The sequence below is a fragment of the Coenobita brevimanus genome, chromosome 87, assembly GCF_032717465.1.
Source record: "Coenobita brevimanus isolate Jiangsu-jjx chromosome 87, ASM3271746v2, whole genome shotgun sequence".
Taxonomy (NCBI): Eukaryota; Metazoa; Arthropoda; class Malacostraca; order Decapoda; family Coenobitidae; genus Coenobita; species Coenobita brevimanus.
Window position 1 is genome coordinate 10,524,868 of NC_137040.1, and position 16,756 is coordinate 10,541,623.

A 16,756-nucleotide genomic window follows, 5' to 3' on the forward strand; every position below is an offset into this window, starting at 1 on the left:
CCTAGAGAGGTGGTGAAGTGGGCAATGAAAAAGCTTGGCTTGGAGGAGTGGCTGGTTAGGGTGATCATGGCTATGTATGTGGGTGCTCGCACCCAGGTAAGAGTGAACGGTGCTTTGAGTGATGAGTTTTCCGTGAACGTTGGTGTGGATCAGGCGTCAGTTTTGAGTCCCACGTTGTTTATCATGGTACTTGAAGCACATTCACATGATTTCAGAAACGGACCCCCGTGGGAGATGTTGTATGCTGATGACCTGGTGTTGATCGCAGAGAGCGAAAGGGAGGCGGAGGAAAGATTTAGGAAGTGGAGAGATGGTATGGGGCACAAGGGCTTAAGGGTGAATGCAGATAAAACAAAAGTGATGATATCTAGGGTTGGTGGCGGTACTGTCAAAGACGAGGGAGAGTGGCCATTTGTAGTTTGCCACAAGGGCGTGGGAAGTAATTCCATATTGTGCGGCGTTTGTGATAAATGGGTGCACAAGAGATGTAGTGGTATCAGAGGTAGACTGCAAGATAATGCTGATTTTATGTGCGCGGCGTGTCGGAGAGAGCAGATGGAGATTGTCAGGTGTGAAAGGACTGATCTTGCTGGTGAATCTCTTGAGTGTGTGGAAGAGTTTTGTTATTTGGGAGACATGTTGTGTGCTGGAGGTGGGGCTGGAGCTAGCTCTGTGGCTAGGGTGAGAAGTGGTTGGAAGAAGTTCAGGGAGCTCTTGCCTCTCCTGACACTGAGAGGACCCTCCCTGTGTGCTAAGGGGTCTTTGTATGCAGCATGTGTTAGGAGTGTAATGCTGTATGGTAGTGAGACCTGGGCAGTAAAGGAGGAGGATATTCGCAGGCTCAAACGTACAGAAATGACAATGATTAGGTGGATGTGTAGTTTGTCCCTGCGTCCAAAGTCTGGGGGGGCTGGGTTTACGATGGCAAAGTTGAGAGGTAGGATGGGACTGGAATATATTGGTGTTGTGATGAGGAGAGGTAGATTGAGATGGTTTGAGCATGCAGAGAGGATGGGGGATGATAATTGGGTGAGGAAGGTGAGAAGTGTTAATATTCGGGGTGGGGTTATGAGGGGTAGACCGAGAAAGACATGGGACGAGGTCATTAAGTGTGACCTCAGGGTTAAGGGACTGAACAAGGAGACTGCAATAGATTGTGCAGCATGGAGAGCTGCCATTAGGTGACCAAGGCCGGCGCATGCAAGCATGTTGGAGCCTTTAAAAACGAAACAAAATAAAACGAACACACTCTTATTTGGCAGTAACAATGGTGTTCCAGTGGCCTTTCAAGCACAAAATAAAATGAAAGGCAATGATCACTGCCAATGTAAACACTGCGCGGGCATATTCACTCAGTCAGCTGTGTAGAGGCCTAGAATGGGGATGATGGTTATGTAAGGTTGACATGATATCCAAGTCAAAAGTTTCAGCTTTTCACACACAAAAAAGTATCACTTCACTTAATATTGCACACTGCACTATTTGTTAAGCTCTTGCACTGTTATCTGGCAATAACAATCATGTTTCACTGGCTTTTCATGCACAAAATAGAATGAACGGCAACAATCACAGCCAATGTAAACATTGGACAGCCATTTTGGCTTGTGCACGACACTGCATCCACATCAGATTCTCAGAAGCAGTCATAAAAAATATTGTTGCAGCAAAATCGCAATTAATTTTTGAACGTACCGAGACAGGGTATAACATCTTCATTATCGTTCTAGCAATTTACCACATACCAGGGCATTGTACAACGGGGCTGCACTGTATACAACTGATCAACTATGAAACTGTCTTCCTTTGTCTGTACTTCCTTCTGCCTATGGCCTTCAGACTCTTAAAAACAATGTGTCCAGGTATCTAAAAACGAGCGGATCTTGAATTTAGCTCTAATTTTTTTTTTCCACAAAGGAACAATCTTATGGGCTTCTGGCCTGTGGGTCCTTCTTCCTTGCATTAAATAAATAAAGAAAATAAATAAATAAATAAAACTTTGCCAGCCAGGAATATTTTTTATTTCTTTGTATATACTGTATGGTATGAACTGAACTCTATTTTTTTAACGTATGTAGAAGTTCAGTGTCCAATTTTCTGATCATGGCAATTATGAGAGTATACAGTACTGTATACAAATCTATACCAGCATGGGAGTGATATTAATCATACATTGTAGAAATTAACCCCTAAAAGACGGGCATCAAATGTTTTGACACGCTCAGGACAGGCACAATCAGCCAGTGCAATATGGTGGGGGTTTGTGGGTGGTGGTGGTGGTGAGAAGCAGGTGGGATAGTAGGGGGGTTGTGGGATTGTATGGGGGTGTGCTGGGTGGCTGGGGAAGATGGGGGGTGGGTGGGTGGGTGTGGGGGGGCAATGGGTGTGGGGGGGCAATGGGTGTGGGGGGGCAATGGGTGGGGATGGGAAGTAGGGGTGGGGAGGGGGGTGGGGTATTAAGTAGATCGGTGTGGGGAGGGTAGGGGGTGGCAGTGGGGGGTTGGAGATGTGGGGTGGTTTTGGGGTGGGGGGTGTTTGGGGATGGGGGTGTGGGGGTGGGGGTGTTTGGGGATGGGGGTGTGGGGGTGGAGGGTGGGGGGGTAGGGGGTTGGGGATGGTAGGGTCAGATGGTGGGGATGGTGGGGGATGGGGATGATGGGGGAGTGGGGGGTGTTTGGGGGGGATGGGAGGTTAGTGGGGGGATGGGAGGTTAGTGGGGGGATGGGAGGTTAGTGGAGGGATGGGAGGTTAGTGGGGGGCATGGGAAGTGGGTGGTGGAGGGAATAAGGGCTGGGTGGTGGGGGGTTAGGGGTGGGGGTTTTGGGATGGAGAGGGTGGGGGTTGGTGTTGGGGATGGTGGGGGTTGGGGAGGCTGTGGAGGGTGCTGGGGGCTGTGGGGGTTTGGAGGTGGGGGGATGCAGACAGGTGGGGGGGGAGGGTGACCGCACACGTGGACACCCGTCTTTTTGCCCCTAGTACCCTCAGACAGCATATGCAGACACCTGTCCTTTAGGGGTTAATGTATATATGTGTACTGTACCTGCTATACAACCACACTTCATTTTTAGCTGAGTTCCCAAGTATTTGCAAGTATATTTGTATCTATAGTGTTTAATTAAAATTGGCTATTCACATGAAAGCACGGAAGTTTTACTAGCTCCAACATTAACATTAATTCATAATACTATACAATATGACAAAGTGATTCCTTCAAAAAGCAGACATCACTCTATGCAAAAGAATGTTGTTGTTTATCAACTCCAGTCAATTTGACTGAGCAGACCAACTAAATGCAGGCAGGCAATCGCCCCTGCAGGGCAGTACCGTGCATGGAACATATGTCCCCTTGATTGACAGCACCTTGCAATATAGGAAAAATTGTAGAAGTTTGATTTCCGGATGAATGCCGCTTTTGTGGTGCTCCATTAAGCAAGGGCACCACAGAAGGCTCTATGCCACCCTGTTATCTGGTTAAATGGTTATCGCCCAATGTAAATGGCCTCCTGGCTTACAGGAAACCATTAGGGTTGTTACTCAATGTACAGTCACCTGCTGGGGAAAGAAGAGGTTTAAAATGTGACAAGAGGAAAGAAAATATGAGGAGAGAAGGGCAAACAGAGAAAATGACAAAGGTGAAAGAAGAAGTAGGCAGCACTACATCAATTGAATGGATGATAGTTGCTACCATCTACCACCTTCAAAAAAAATGTATAAACAGTATGGATAAATACTGTAATACATTATTTCAGTGCTTAACCCATGCTGAGCCGCACCCCTCATCTGAGACACAATGACTGTCTGCATGGGTGATGCTGCCTCCTTGTTCCTCCACCTTTGTCATTCTGTTTGTGTTTGCCCTTCTCTCTTCCTATTTCTCCCATCATTCCTGTCACTTTTTGTTATTCTTCTTTCCTTTCCTTTTCAGGTGGCTTTACACTGAGTGACAAGCCTAATGGTTTCCTGTTGGCCAGGAAACCATTTACGAAGCTGGGTAATAACATATAACCGACACATACATGCACCCTACGTGTCAGCAAGTGGGCTGGTGGAGGGTTAGTGCCCCTTACAGGACTGTAGCATCTGGCTACTGACAGAGACAGATAAAGCAATGGCTCATGACAGGCAAACTACCTTTTAAAAAATCTGTCCGGCAGGGGTTAAAACATAAGTATACCTAGCTGAGTACTTACAGCTTCATCTGAACTTGGCAGAAAACTGCAGAAATCTGAAGAAGTAACATCAGAGGTATTGTTATGCAGTGACTTATCACACGATACATCATCAACTTGTGTTGAAGTGGTTTTATCTGCACTGCTCCTTTCACTATCAGATAGTTCTTTTACAATGTGATTCAAAGATTTTTCAAGAGCTCTGCTCCTTTCACTATCAGATACTTCTTTCACAATATGATTAAAAGACTTTTCATGGGCACTATCACCTCGGCTGGAATTTAAGTTATTCTTTGCATTAATTGTTTTGAAGGAATATGTGCCTGAAAATGATCTGCCCTTTTCAATACACTTAAATTGGTCTTCTATGTTTGTGAGTTTTTGATCAAGCACAAACTGGTCATACCCTATGGCACACATGGTATCTTTGAGGTGTGCACACTTGCCTTCCACCACCTGTACTTCCTCCCGCACTTTACCAACATGATTTACAAGCCTGTGGATTGTTTTCATCATTGCATTCTGAATGTGCTGTTGCAATGTTACCAGCTTGTCAGGAGTGGAGGACTGTGAGGTGGTGTGTGGAGATTTAACAGAATGAGAAGACCTGTTCCCTACTGCCACGTATATTATGCTCGATGGTGAATTTGATCTTCCTCCATCCTCATATGACAGGACTTTGCTCCAGGGTTCACTATGATCCTCAGATTCACTCAAATGCTGTTGACATCTAACATCTTTTAAATCAGGTGGTGAATCACTCTCAACTGAAATTTGTGGTGGGTGAACATAATTGATGTCCTGACTGCTGGAAACCCTGCTCATGCTGATACTACTGCCCTTGCCTGAACTAGATCTGCGGATGAAGCGAGAAACGTTGTCTGAGCATCTGATCCGAGGTTCAAGCAGGTCTTCTTGACTGCTAAACACACTGCCATCTGTCTCTTGTATTCCACTACTGATGATGCCATCAGTCATGTCTGAGTCTTCATTGAGAAAGTCATCAGAACTGCTGTTGCCACTCCTGTACTGATGTCGTCTAGGTATACATGATTTCCTCCTCCTGCTGGATGGCCTACTGGAGGGATCAAGCAGGTCCTCCCGACTGCTATACTCACTGCACTCATCCCCAGATGTTCTATTTCTGGGGCTTCTACCATAGCAGCGGTAAGAATTAGATGCTCGCATGTATGAAAACCTGCACGATGTGATGTCTGGAGTTTCAGGGATGAGTTGTTCTTCATCCCTCTGTGATACTTTAATCATTGGAAAAGAAAACAAACGTTTTCTGATTTTATCTTTCTGAGTCTGACCCTGCTTATCTTTGCAAAACATTATGAATACTTATACCGCAGTAATGACTTTGGAACACTATTGGTAAATACCAATGATATTTTCAGCTGATGGGCACAGTCTCATCACAGCCTTGCATCCATAGCTACCTCTATATAACTACTATGGGTCAGTGGGACTTGGTGAGAAAGATACTCTGTGAAGCCATAAAAGAGTGCTGAGAGCATGAGGAAATCCTCTTACCTTTATCCAATAGAGTACAGTTCTACCTCACCTTTACTTGATTTAGACTTCTTACCAAACAAATGGGGAAAGGTAGTACCATATACTGTACAGCATGCCCTTGTTTCATGACTGGAGTGTGTCCTTTTAAATCCAATCTTGCAATATTTTAAAAAAAATATAGAGATCATGTGAGTGAGAAAAATGATCACATATTGAGAAATTTGGCACCTCAGCGATCCTGAAAAAAAAAAAAAAAAAAAAAAAAAAGCACCAGATTCTTATTGGTTGTATAAGTAAAAATGCTGAAGCAGACTTTCCAACTGATTTGTAAAGTGTGTGCAAAAGGATTTCACCCTCAATATATATCCCCTTAGATGTGAAAAAGGCAGCGGCGGCGGCAGCAGCGGTGGTGGTGGTGGTGGTGGTGGTGGTGGTGGTGGTGGAGGAGGAGGAGGAGGAGGAGAAGGAGGTGGTGGTGGTGATGATGATGATGATGATGATGATGATGATGATGATGATGACGACAATGACGATGATGTACAAACTGGATATTACCAACAGAACTATCAAGTATAGGTACACCACCGATTTTTCGGCACCCTTGATTCCAGAGTCTGCCAGATTAATTGTTATGCCAGACTAACGGAGATCATGTATGTCACACACAATAATTCAACAGGAAGCAACAGAGGTCGCATTTATTACTATATTTTCCCCCCCTATAATGTGCACTCTTTCTCCTCATTTTTTTTTTTTTTTAATCACTCAACGAATTATACAACAACAGTCACGGATTAGGATAGGCCAGTGGGTTGAGATGATTGGTACCAATGACACCAACAGTCAGAAACAAATCACTTGATGGCCTTACTATTATTGTTCATTAAGATTTCAATAATGCAGACAGATGTGTGTGCACTATCATCAATACATCATAAATCTATATATCTATCTACTGCCAGACGTCTTACTCCTGTAAGGGGTGGCCACAAACAAATCACCGCCATGTCGCTCTGTCTTATGCCACTTCACTGCCCTCACCCCAGTTCACACCCTCCTCTCTCATATACTTCTCCACTCCATCCCTCCACCTCATTCTCGGCCTCCACCTCACTCACTTACACCCTCCTCATTAGTCTCTCGCTCTCCATCCTCTCCACATGGCCAAACCACCTCAATGTATTTCTCCTAACACTTTCTATCACATCCACATCCACACCACAACACTCCTTCATTTCCACATCTATCAGTCTGTCTTTCCATGTAACTGCACATGCTCCTGTCAAATAACTCATTGCCACTGCTCTCGCTCTTGACTTGTGTCCTTCCAACACGTTCCAAGTTTCAATTCCATATGTTAGAGTTGGTATCACAATATCATCCGGTGATATCTTTACTTTCATACTCACTTCCCTATTTCTAATCACAGCTTTCAAGGAAACAGCAACCTTTCTTTCCTGTTGTACCCTTTCTGGAATTTCATCTTCCAAACTTCGATCATTACTCATCACACTACCCAAGTACAGTACTTAAATCCACTCATATTTTCCATTTCCTTATATTCCAACCTCAATGCACATTTAGCAACTTCTCCTCCCTCAAAGACCATAACTTTACTTTTCCCTACATTGGCCTTTAGATTCCATTTCTTACACACTTTCCCAAACTCATTCACCAAGTCCTGCAGTTCCCATTCGTCTTTACGTAACAATATATGTATCATCTGGAAACAACAATACAGGAAGTTTCCAAATGCTGTCCTCTCTCATCAGGGCTGCTCCAACATCCACTGCTCTACCTTGTATCTCTTTTATAACCCCATCCTTATACACACTGAACAACCATGAAGACATGACACATCCCTGTTTCAAATCAACATTCAGACAAAAATTCACTCAGTTCACTATCCACAAGCACAGTAGCTTTAGCACCCTCATATGTACTCCTCACGGCATTCAACAGCTTCCCATTTACTCAATATATTCTTCATATTTTCCACATTCCTTGTCTATTCACTCAGTCAAAGGCTTTTCCAAATCCATGAAGGCTGCACACAACTTTTTTCCCTTCTCTACAAGCCTTTCCATTAAAGACCTAAGGATGAATATCTGATCTACACAACATCTGATCTAAACAATAAATAAACTAACTTAAGCACTATGTGGGATAAATAAGCACACACAAGGAGCATGGAGTCACTGCACCACATTAAGTCATTAAGTGCATTTAAAAAAAAAAAAAATAAAATAAAAAAAAAAATAAAAATAAATCACCTGTTAGCGAATGCAAGGTGGAAGTGAAAGGTTTGTATATACACTAAACCCTTGTATTTCAACCAATCGTTATTCGACAATTTGTTGTTTCGACATTTATAAATCTATACCCTTTTCGTTGTTCGACATGGTTATCCCCGCCATTTTGACAACCGCCAGACAGACCAGCTGAGCTGCTTGTCCCCTGCACTCTGCCCTGCTGATTGGTTGCCTCTTCAACCATCTGCAATTTTATTTGGCCTCGTGAATTACTACAGCACCACCATGGCTCCACCCAAGACCCCTACTATTATCCCTGTCATGTACAATCATGTGTTCACCAACCTGAGTGAGTGTTTTGCCATAGCATGGTCTGGTGATGATCAGGGTTGCCAAATCTGAACTCGGCCACATTACCAAACTCCTCAATTTTCATTACAAAATTTAAGCTTTCATTACCAAATTCTTAAAGCAAGCATTTGTTCTTCACTAATTTCATATGCAAATGGAAAAATCACTCTCCTTATAATTAGCAGCATGTTGATTATTTTCGTGTTATGCAGGCTAGCAGATTAAGCAAAGAGAGTAAGAATTCACCGTCTCCATCTTCTGTATCTTCATACACATGAAAAATCCGTTTGGTAATGGATCATGCTGATTCATTACCAAATGAATTTTTCATTACCAAAGTGGTCCACATTTGGTAATGAAAAATACCAAATGGCACCCCTGGTGACAACTGCACCAGTGAATAAAGAACGTTCTTAACGCATGATACTGTTTTGGCACCAGTTTTACAGAATGCACATCTTAGTTTGCACTAGGTTAGGTAGCTTATAATCACTGGGGGGTCTTGGGGGTGAAGCCCTCCAGTTAGGTTTTAGTGCTTCCAGTTTCAGGCTTCCAATGCTATTTAAGGCTTTAAATTGAATACATTCGATTTTGTCTGGTGTGCTGACATCATATCCAGTCAGCAGGATCATATATAAACACACTATCGAAGACTTTCGGGCAGCTTTCTTTAATATCGTTAATTAGGTGTACAGTAAACCCTTGTTAACTCGTGATAATTGGGTTCCAATCCTCTCTGAGTTAGCATTTTTATGAGTTATCAGGGTCTCCTCCCACTCCCTCCAAAAACACATTATGCAGTACATTAAAAAAAAAATTAAAACTAATAGAACCTTACCTTGTTTTGGTACTGCAGGGAAGTATTCAAGCTTGGAGGAGGCCATTGGCAGAGTGAAGAGGTGGACTGGGGGGCTGTAGGTCACTTCTCTGAATACTTTTCAAATAAAAACACTTAACACTTTGCATACTTAGATTACACACACTTACATTACTGTACTATACACTGTAAAGGCCATTACAGTACTGTATCACTTACATCACTTAACCTAAAATGTGCTGGATATCAAACTCAGCACAAATTGAATGAGTCGAAACGCCAGCATCGCATCGAGCCAACACCTTCAGCTTCTCCTGCAGAGTAAGGCTCTTCAGCTTAATGCCCTTCCTCCCGTATAGCACAGGGGGCCTCTTGCTACCGTCAGAAGACATGATGGCAGAGTATGTAGGTCCTTTAGCTCAATAAACAAAATGTAACGCAATCAAAAGCACTAATGAGCAGAGAGAGATGCGCCGCAAGCGAAAGATGGCGGCAAACTGAGCGTCGCAGAGGCATGGGTGTGAGTTAGGTGTTTGTTTACAAGCCTAATTCACACTTTTCCCACGAGTAAACGGGTTAAAACGAACTATTCTCTCCAAAACATGTTACCACGCAGAGCCTCTTGCGTCATGACTACGACTTTAACCTCAATACCTCGTGTTTCCACAAATTAATGGAATTTTTTTTATTTTTTTGTTATTTTTCCATGATAACCTCTACGAGTTATCCCGAACTACGATTTATTGAAGTACAAATTAATGAGGGCTTACTATATTTCGATTGTTCTCAAATATTTTTTTGACTGGAAATCAAATGTCAATCATCGGATATGTATGTAGTACTAAAATGTGACTGGTAAAATATATGGTAGAATACTCATTGATAGGGTTAGGCATATGACAGAGGAGCTAGTTGGAGAAGAACAAGGGGGATTTAGGAAGGGAAAAGGGTGTGTAGATCAGATATTTGTTCTAAGATGTTTAGTGGAGAAGTATCTAGAGAAGGGAAGGAAAGTGTATGCAGCCTTCATGGACTTGGAGAAAGCTTATGACAGAATAGACAGGCAAGGTATGTGGAAGGTATTAAGAATATATGGGGTGGAGGGGAAACTGTTGAGTGCTGTGAAGAGTATGTACGAGGGAGCTAGGGTTACGGTGCGAGTGGATGGTGAGCTGAGTGAGTTCTTTGATCTCAATGTGGGACTGAAACAGGGGTGTGTGATGTCTCCATGGCTGTTTAATATATATATGGATGGGGTTGTAAAGGAGGTGCAAGGTAGGGCAGTGGATGTGGGGGTGGCCCTAATGAATGAGGGTGAGATTTGGAAGCTTCCAGTGTTGCTGTTTGCTGATGATACAGTATTGTTGAGTGAAGATGAATGGGAGTTGCAAGGTTTGGTGAATGAATTTGGGACAGTGTGTAGGAGGAGGAAGCTGAAAGTTAATGTAAACAAAAGTAAAGTTATGGTGTTTGAGAGGAATGAAGTCACAGAGTGTGCAGTGAGGTTGGATGGTGAGGATATGGAGAATGTGAGTGCATTCAAGTACTTGGGTAGTGTGATGAGTAAGGATGGAACTTTGGGGGATGAAGTACGTGAAAGGGTACAGCAGGGAAGAAAGGTTGTTGGTACACTGAAAGCAGTGATGAGAAATAGGGAGGTGAGTATGGAAGTTAAGAAGGCATTGCATGATGGTATTGTGATCCCTACCCTGACGTATGGAAGCGAGGCGTGGACCTTGCAAGAGGGGAACAAGTCAAGAGTGAGAGCAGTGGAAATGAGTTACTTGAGAGGAGCATGTGGAGTGACGTGGAGGGACAGGTTGACGAATGAAGAAGTGAAGGAACGTTGTGGGGTAGATGTGGATGTGGTTGAAAAGATTAGGAGAAATACACTGAGGTGGTTTGGACATGTGGAGAGAATGGAGAATGAAAGACTGACTAAGAGGGTGTATGTAGGTGAGGTGGAGGGAGGGAGAGGGAGAGGTAGACCGAGGATGAGGTGGAGGGATGGAGTTGAGAGGTATATGAGGGAGAGGGGGGTGAGCTGGGGGGAGGGGAGTCAAATGGTGGGTGACAGAGTGACTTGGAGGCGTTTTGTCTGCGGCCACCCTTTGCGGGATTAGGGCGTCGGGCTATAGATAGATAGATAGACTAAAATAATTTTCCTTGAGAATGTAGGTCTATAAGAAAACACCTCAAATCCCTGTCACTTTCATTCATATATACTGGTATTTTTTCCGTCTTTATTGAATATTTTTTGAATGATGAAGGTGGTCAGGAACTAACCCCCCTATTTCTAAACAATCTTATGGGAAAAATCTGTTCGTTATTCGACCAATTCGTTATTCCACCACTTTTTATGGAACGCATCCCTGTCGAATAGTGGGGGGTAGGTGTGTAAGAAAAGAGAGAGTAGGTTGAGTAGATATGAGTCTGGGGGAAATAGCTGCCAGATAGACTATTTCATGGTCAAGAGGGCTGGAGGGAGGTTAGTGACGGATTTTAAAGTAATAGGGAGTGAGAAGTGTGTTCTGCAGCACAAGTTTTTGATATGTGACATGGTGCTTAAGAAGTGGATGATGAAAAAGAGGACATATACCTAGGAGGAAAATATGGAAGTTGAAAAACCAAGCAGTAAGGGATGTCTTCTACACTGAGATGAATAGAGTGGTGGCTAAACAGGGAGACGTTGATAGAAGTGTTAGTGAAGAGTACAGGGCCCTCAAGAACAACCTCTCGAGAGTTACTGATTCGGTGTGTGGATGGACAAGGGGCACCCCCCCCCCCCAAAAAAAAAAAAAAAAAAAAAAAAAAAACATAAAGTAACTTGGTGGTGGGATGAGGGTGTAGAAGCTGCATTTGATGAGAAAAGAGGGCTTTTCCGGGAGTGGAGAAAGGGTGGTAGCGGAGAGGAATACTTGGATGCCAAGCATAGGGCTAGAAGAGAGGTTTAAAGGGCAAAATCTGAAACTCAAGAGACTTTTACCTTATAACCTAAAGAGTGGGGGAAAAGAAGAACAAGATATTTATGGCAGCAAATCAGATGAAGAGGGAGAATAGGGATATCATAGGTGACCAGTGTGTGAAGAATGATCAAGGAAAGGTAGTGTTGAACAGTGGGAATATTAGTGATGCATGGAAAGAGCGCTACCACTGGTTGAGAATGAGGAGTTTGACTGGGACAGAGAAGGTTTGGAGCCAGCAGATCCAGTGTCTGGCTCTTTGCCTTTGATTGACACAGCTATTGTGAGCAGGGCACTAGGTAGGATGCAGATGGGGAAGGCAGCAGGTGTGTCTAGGTTGACTGCAGAAATGCTGAAATCCTCAAGAGATAAAGGAGTGGGGTTAGTCACTGACCTGATAAATACGATTATATATGAGTAGATTGTCCCAGACGATTAGCTGAAGAGTGTAATTGTAAATGTGTAAAAGGGGAAGCATGATGCCCAGGAGAGAGGAAATTTCAGAGGCATAAAGCTTTTGGACCAGATAATGAAGGTAATGGAGAGTTCTAGAAGGTATGATTAGAGTAAGAGTGAATACTAAGGAGTTGCAGTATGGGTTTATGCCAGGAAAAGTGACCACTGATGCCATATGAATTCTTTGACAGCTTCACAAAAAATATATAGTAAAGAAAAGGGAACTGTACTTTGTTTTTGTTGATTTGGGGAAGGTCTTTGACAGACCCCCAAGAGAGGTGGTGAGGTAGACAATGAAAAAGCTCAGGATCGAGAAGTGGATAGCTAGAGAGATTATGGCCATGTATTTGGGTGCTCGCACTCAAGTAAAGGTGAATGGAGTTTGGAGCTTTGAGAGAGGTGTTTTCCACGAATGTTGGTGTGCATCAGGGGTCAGTCTTGCGCCCCTTGCTGTTTTTTACGGTACTTGATACCCTCTCACATGATTTCGGAAATGATTGTAGAGAAAGAAAGGAAGGTGGAGGAAAGATTCAGGAAGTGGAGAGGTGGTATGGGGCACAAGGGCTTAAGAGTAAATGCACATAAAACAAAAGTGATGATATTGAAGGTTGGTGACAGTTATGTCAAAGAAGAGGAAGAGTTGCCATGTGCAATTTGCCACATGGGTGTGGGAAGTACAGTAAAACCTCGATATAACGGACTTCAATAGACCAGAAATCGCTTTTATCGGACTCGAGGAGCTACCAGACTAAATTCCTATACAGTACAGGTATATCGGAAAAAGTCCGATAAAGCCAGAAGCAGTCCGGACTGCCTGACCACTTCAGCTGTGTTCACCATGATCAGGTAAATAAAGGATATGTTTATCAGTGTATAATATAGTATTATTATATATATTATGCCATTTGCTTAATGTAGTGAAGTTATAACACAGTATAGTACCGCAATGGCAGTCAAAACAGTTTAAAAACTGTTCATGCGATTCGGACTAATGTCTGATATATCAGACAAAGTCCGGATTAGCAGGGGGAAGTCCGGATGTCGCTTTTATCAGTATTTCATATTTTTCGGAAGGTTTCGGCCCCAATTAGTCTGTTATAGTGAGGTCTTACTGTAATTCCATCTTGTGCAGTGTTTGTGATAAGTGAGTGCATATGAGATGTGGTGGTATTAGAGGCAGACTGCGAGATAACGCTGATTTTGTGTGTGTGGCGTGTCAGCGAGAGCAGGTGGAGAATGTCGCTTGAAAGGACTGAACTTGCTGGTGAGTCCCTTGAGTGTGTGGAAGAGTTTTGTTATTTGGGAGACATGTAATGGTAATGGGACCACGGCAGTAGAGGAAGAGGATATTCGTAGGCTCAAATGGGCAGAAATGACAATGATTTGGTGGATGTGAAGTGTGTCCCTGCATGCAAGGCCTGGAGGGGCTGGATTTACGATGGCAGAGTTGAGAGGTAGGATGGGACTGGAGTGTATTGGTGTTGTGATGAGGAGAGGTAGAATGATATGGTCTGGGCAAGCAAAGATGATGTGGGATGATAATTGGGTGCAGAAAGTGAGAAGCGTTAATATTGTGGGTGGGGTTGCAAGGGACAGACCGAAAAAGATGTACGATTAGGTCATTCAGTGTGACCTCGGGGTTAAGGGCCTGAACAGGGAAACTGCCATAGATCAAGCAGCATGGAAAGCCGCCATTAGGTGACCAAGGCCAACATATGCAAGCATGCTGGAGACTTCAAAAACAAAACGAACTCCCGTGGGAGATGTTGAATGCCTAAGATTTGGTGCTGACTGCAGAGAATGAAAGGGAGGCGGAGGAAAGATTTAGGAAATGGAGAGATGATATGGGTTGCAAGGGCTTAAGAGTAAATGGAGATAAAACAAAAGTGATGATATCTGGGGCTGGAGGTAGTATTGTCAAAGAAGAGGGGGTGTGGCCTTGTGCAATTTGCAAGAAGGGTGTGGGAAGTAATTCCATCTTGTGCAGAGTCTGTGATAAGTGGGCGCATAAGAGATGTGGTATTAGAGGTAGACTGCGAGATAACACTGATTTCATACGTGCTATGTGTAGGGGAGAAGCAGTGGAAATTGCCAGGAGTGAAAGGACTGAACCTGCTGGTGAGTCTCTTGAGTGTGTGGAAGAGTTTTTTTATTTAGGAGACATGATATGTGCTGGAGGTGGGGCTGGAGCCACTCTGTGGCTAAAGTTAGGAGTGGTTGGAAGAAGTTCAGGGAGTTGTTGCCTCTCCTGACACTTAGAGGGCTCTCCCTACGTGATAAGGGATCATTTTATGCGGCATGTGTTAAGAGTTTAAGCTGTATGGTGGTGAGACCTGGGCTGCAAAAAAAGAGGTTATTTGCAGGCTCAAACATACAGAAATGGCAATGATTAGGTGGATGTGCAGTGTGTCCCTGAATGTGAGGCCAGAGGGGACTAGGTTTACAATGGAAGAGATGAGAGGTAGGATGGGACTGGAGTGTATTGGTGTTGTGATGAGGAGGTGTAGATTGAGATGGTTTGGGTATGTGGAGAGGATGGGGGATGATAATTGGGTGCAGAATGTGAGAAGCATTAATGTTATGGGTAGGGTTGCAAGAGGTAGACCAAAAAAGACCTGGGACGAGGTCATTGAGTGTGACCTCAAGGATAAGGGACAAAGTAGGGAAGCTGCTAGAGATCAAGCAGCATGGAGAGCTGCCATTAGGTGGCCAAGGCCAATGCATGCAATCAAGTTGGAGCCTTAAAAAATGAGATAATGTATTTTCACTTCAAATGAATAATTCAATGCAAACTTTCCCTCACAACTTATGCCACGATAATTCTTGCACTCACTTCGCTCACCTGTACAAAAATAAAGGTGAGCGAAGTGAGTGCAAGAATTATCATGGCATAAGTTTATTGAGTGTGGTAGGGAAGGTATATGGAAGAATTATTATAGACAAAGAAAGAGTGATATCAGAAGTCCTAGTGAGTGATGAAAAGGGTGGCTTTAGAAGTGGCAGAGGATGTGTGGATCAAATAGCTGCGGTGAGAAAAATAGTGGAGAAGACTTGTGAGAAGGAATTTATGGAATTTATGGATCTGCAAAATGCATAAAACAAAGTAGACAAAGGAGGATTGTGGAAGGCTTTACACATGTATGATGTAGATGGTAGGCTGCTAGGTGCCATCAAGAGTTTTTATGATGGTAGTGAAGAATGTGTATGGGTGAATGGATATATAAGTTAACGGTTCACGATCAATGGGGGCGGCCGACAAGGTTGCGTGATTTCACTGTCATCGTTCAATATATATATGGAAAGGGTGATGCAAGAAGTAGAAACACGAGTAATGAAGAGAGAGATGGCATTGGTAATGAATGGTGATGGATAGAATAAATGTATAGCCCGGTTTAACCAAGCAACTAGTTACGTAAAAACCCATCGTTACGCGGGGTATCGTATCTCAGGGTATTTTTAACTTGTGAAGTACAAGGATGCTTTTTTGAACTTTGGGTCTCCCCCCCCCCAACCAAGTCCTAAACCCACCCAAATGAGTCCAAAAACCCAATCTAAATGGCCTAACAGCTGTACAGAAGCTAACCTAAGCCAACACCTGTAAATAACTCACTAAAAGCAACAAATAAAATTTGAAAATCATCATATATGTCTGGAAAAAGTCAAGCTTAGTAAACTGTACCCCAAAATGACAAGTTCACTCCACCCATGGCTAAAACACATTAATCTAAGTCTAAAAACAGTTTATAAATCAACCTAAACACACAATCTTAGTCTAAAATATCATCAAAATCAGTAAAAAAAAAATAATAATAATAATAAAATAAAAACCCATCGTCAAACCGGGATTTGGCCACCATTAGGCGGGGTATGATGGTATTTCGACCCCATTGCTAAGCCGGAGTATCGCATCTAGGGCTATCGTATACTGAGGTATACCTGTATCTCAAAGTTGTTGTTTGCTGATGATGCAGTACTACTTGTAACTACCGGACAAGAGCTCGGTAAACTAGTGCAGTTTTGCTGATGTCTGTGAGCGTCTTACTTTGAGAGTAAATGTAGAGAAGAGGAGACTGATGGTAATCGAGAGAGAAGGTGACTCCCAGTGCGATGTTAAAGTGAATGGAGAAAGAATGAAACTGGTGAGACAGTTCAAATACCTTGGTACAGTAACAGAAAGGAGAGCAAACTGTGCAAAAGAAGTGGAAAGTACAGTGACACAAGGATGGAACGGAA

At 43.3% G+C, this 16,756-nt stretch overlaps 1 protein-coding gene across 1 annotated transcript in view; it reads right to left on the minus strand.

Moving 5' to 3' along the window:
• The window catches only part of Tmem214 (Transmembrane protein 214), a 358,745-nt gene that overhangs the window by 116,305 nt on the left and 225,684 nt on the right, over positions 1-16,756 (minus strand). The window lies entirely within an intron of this gene.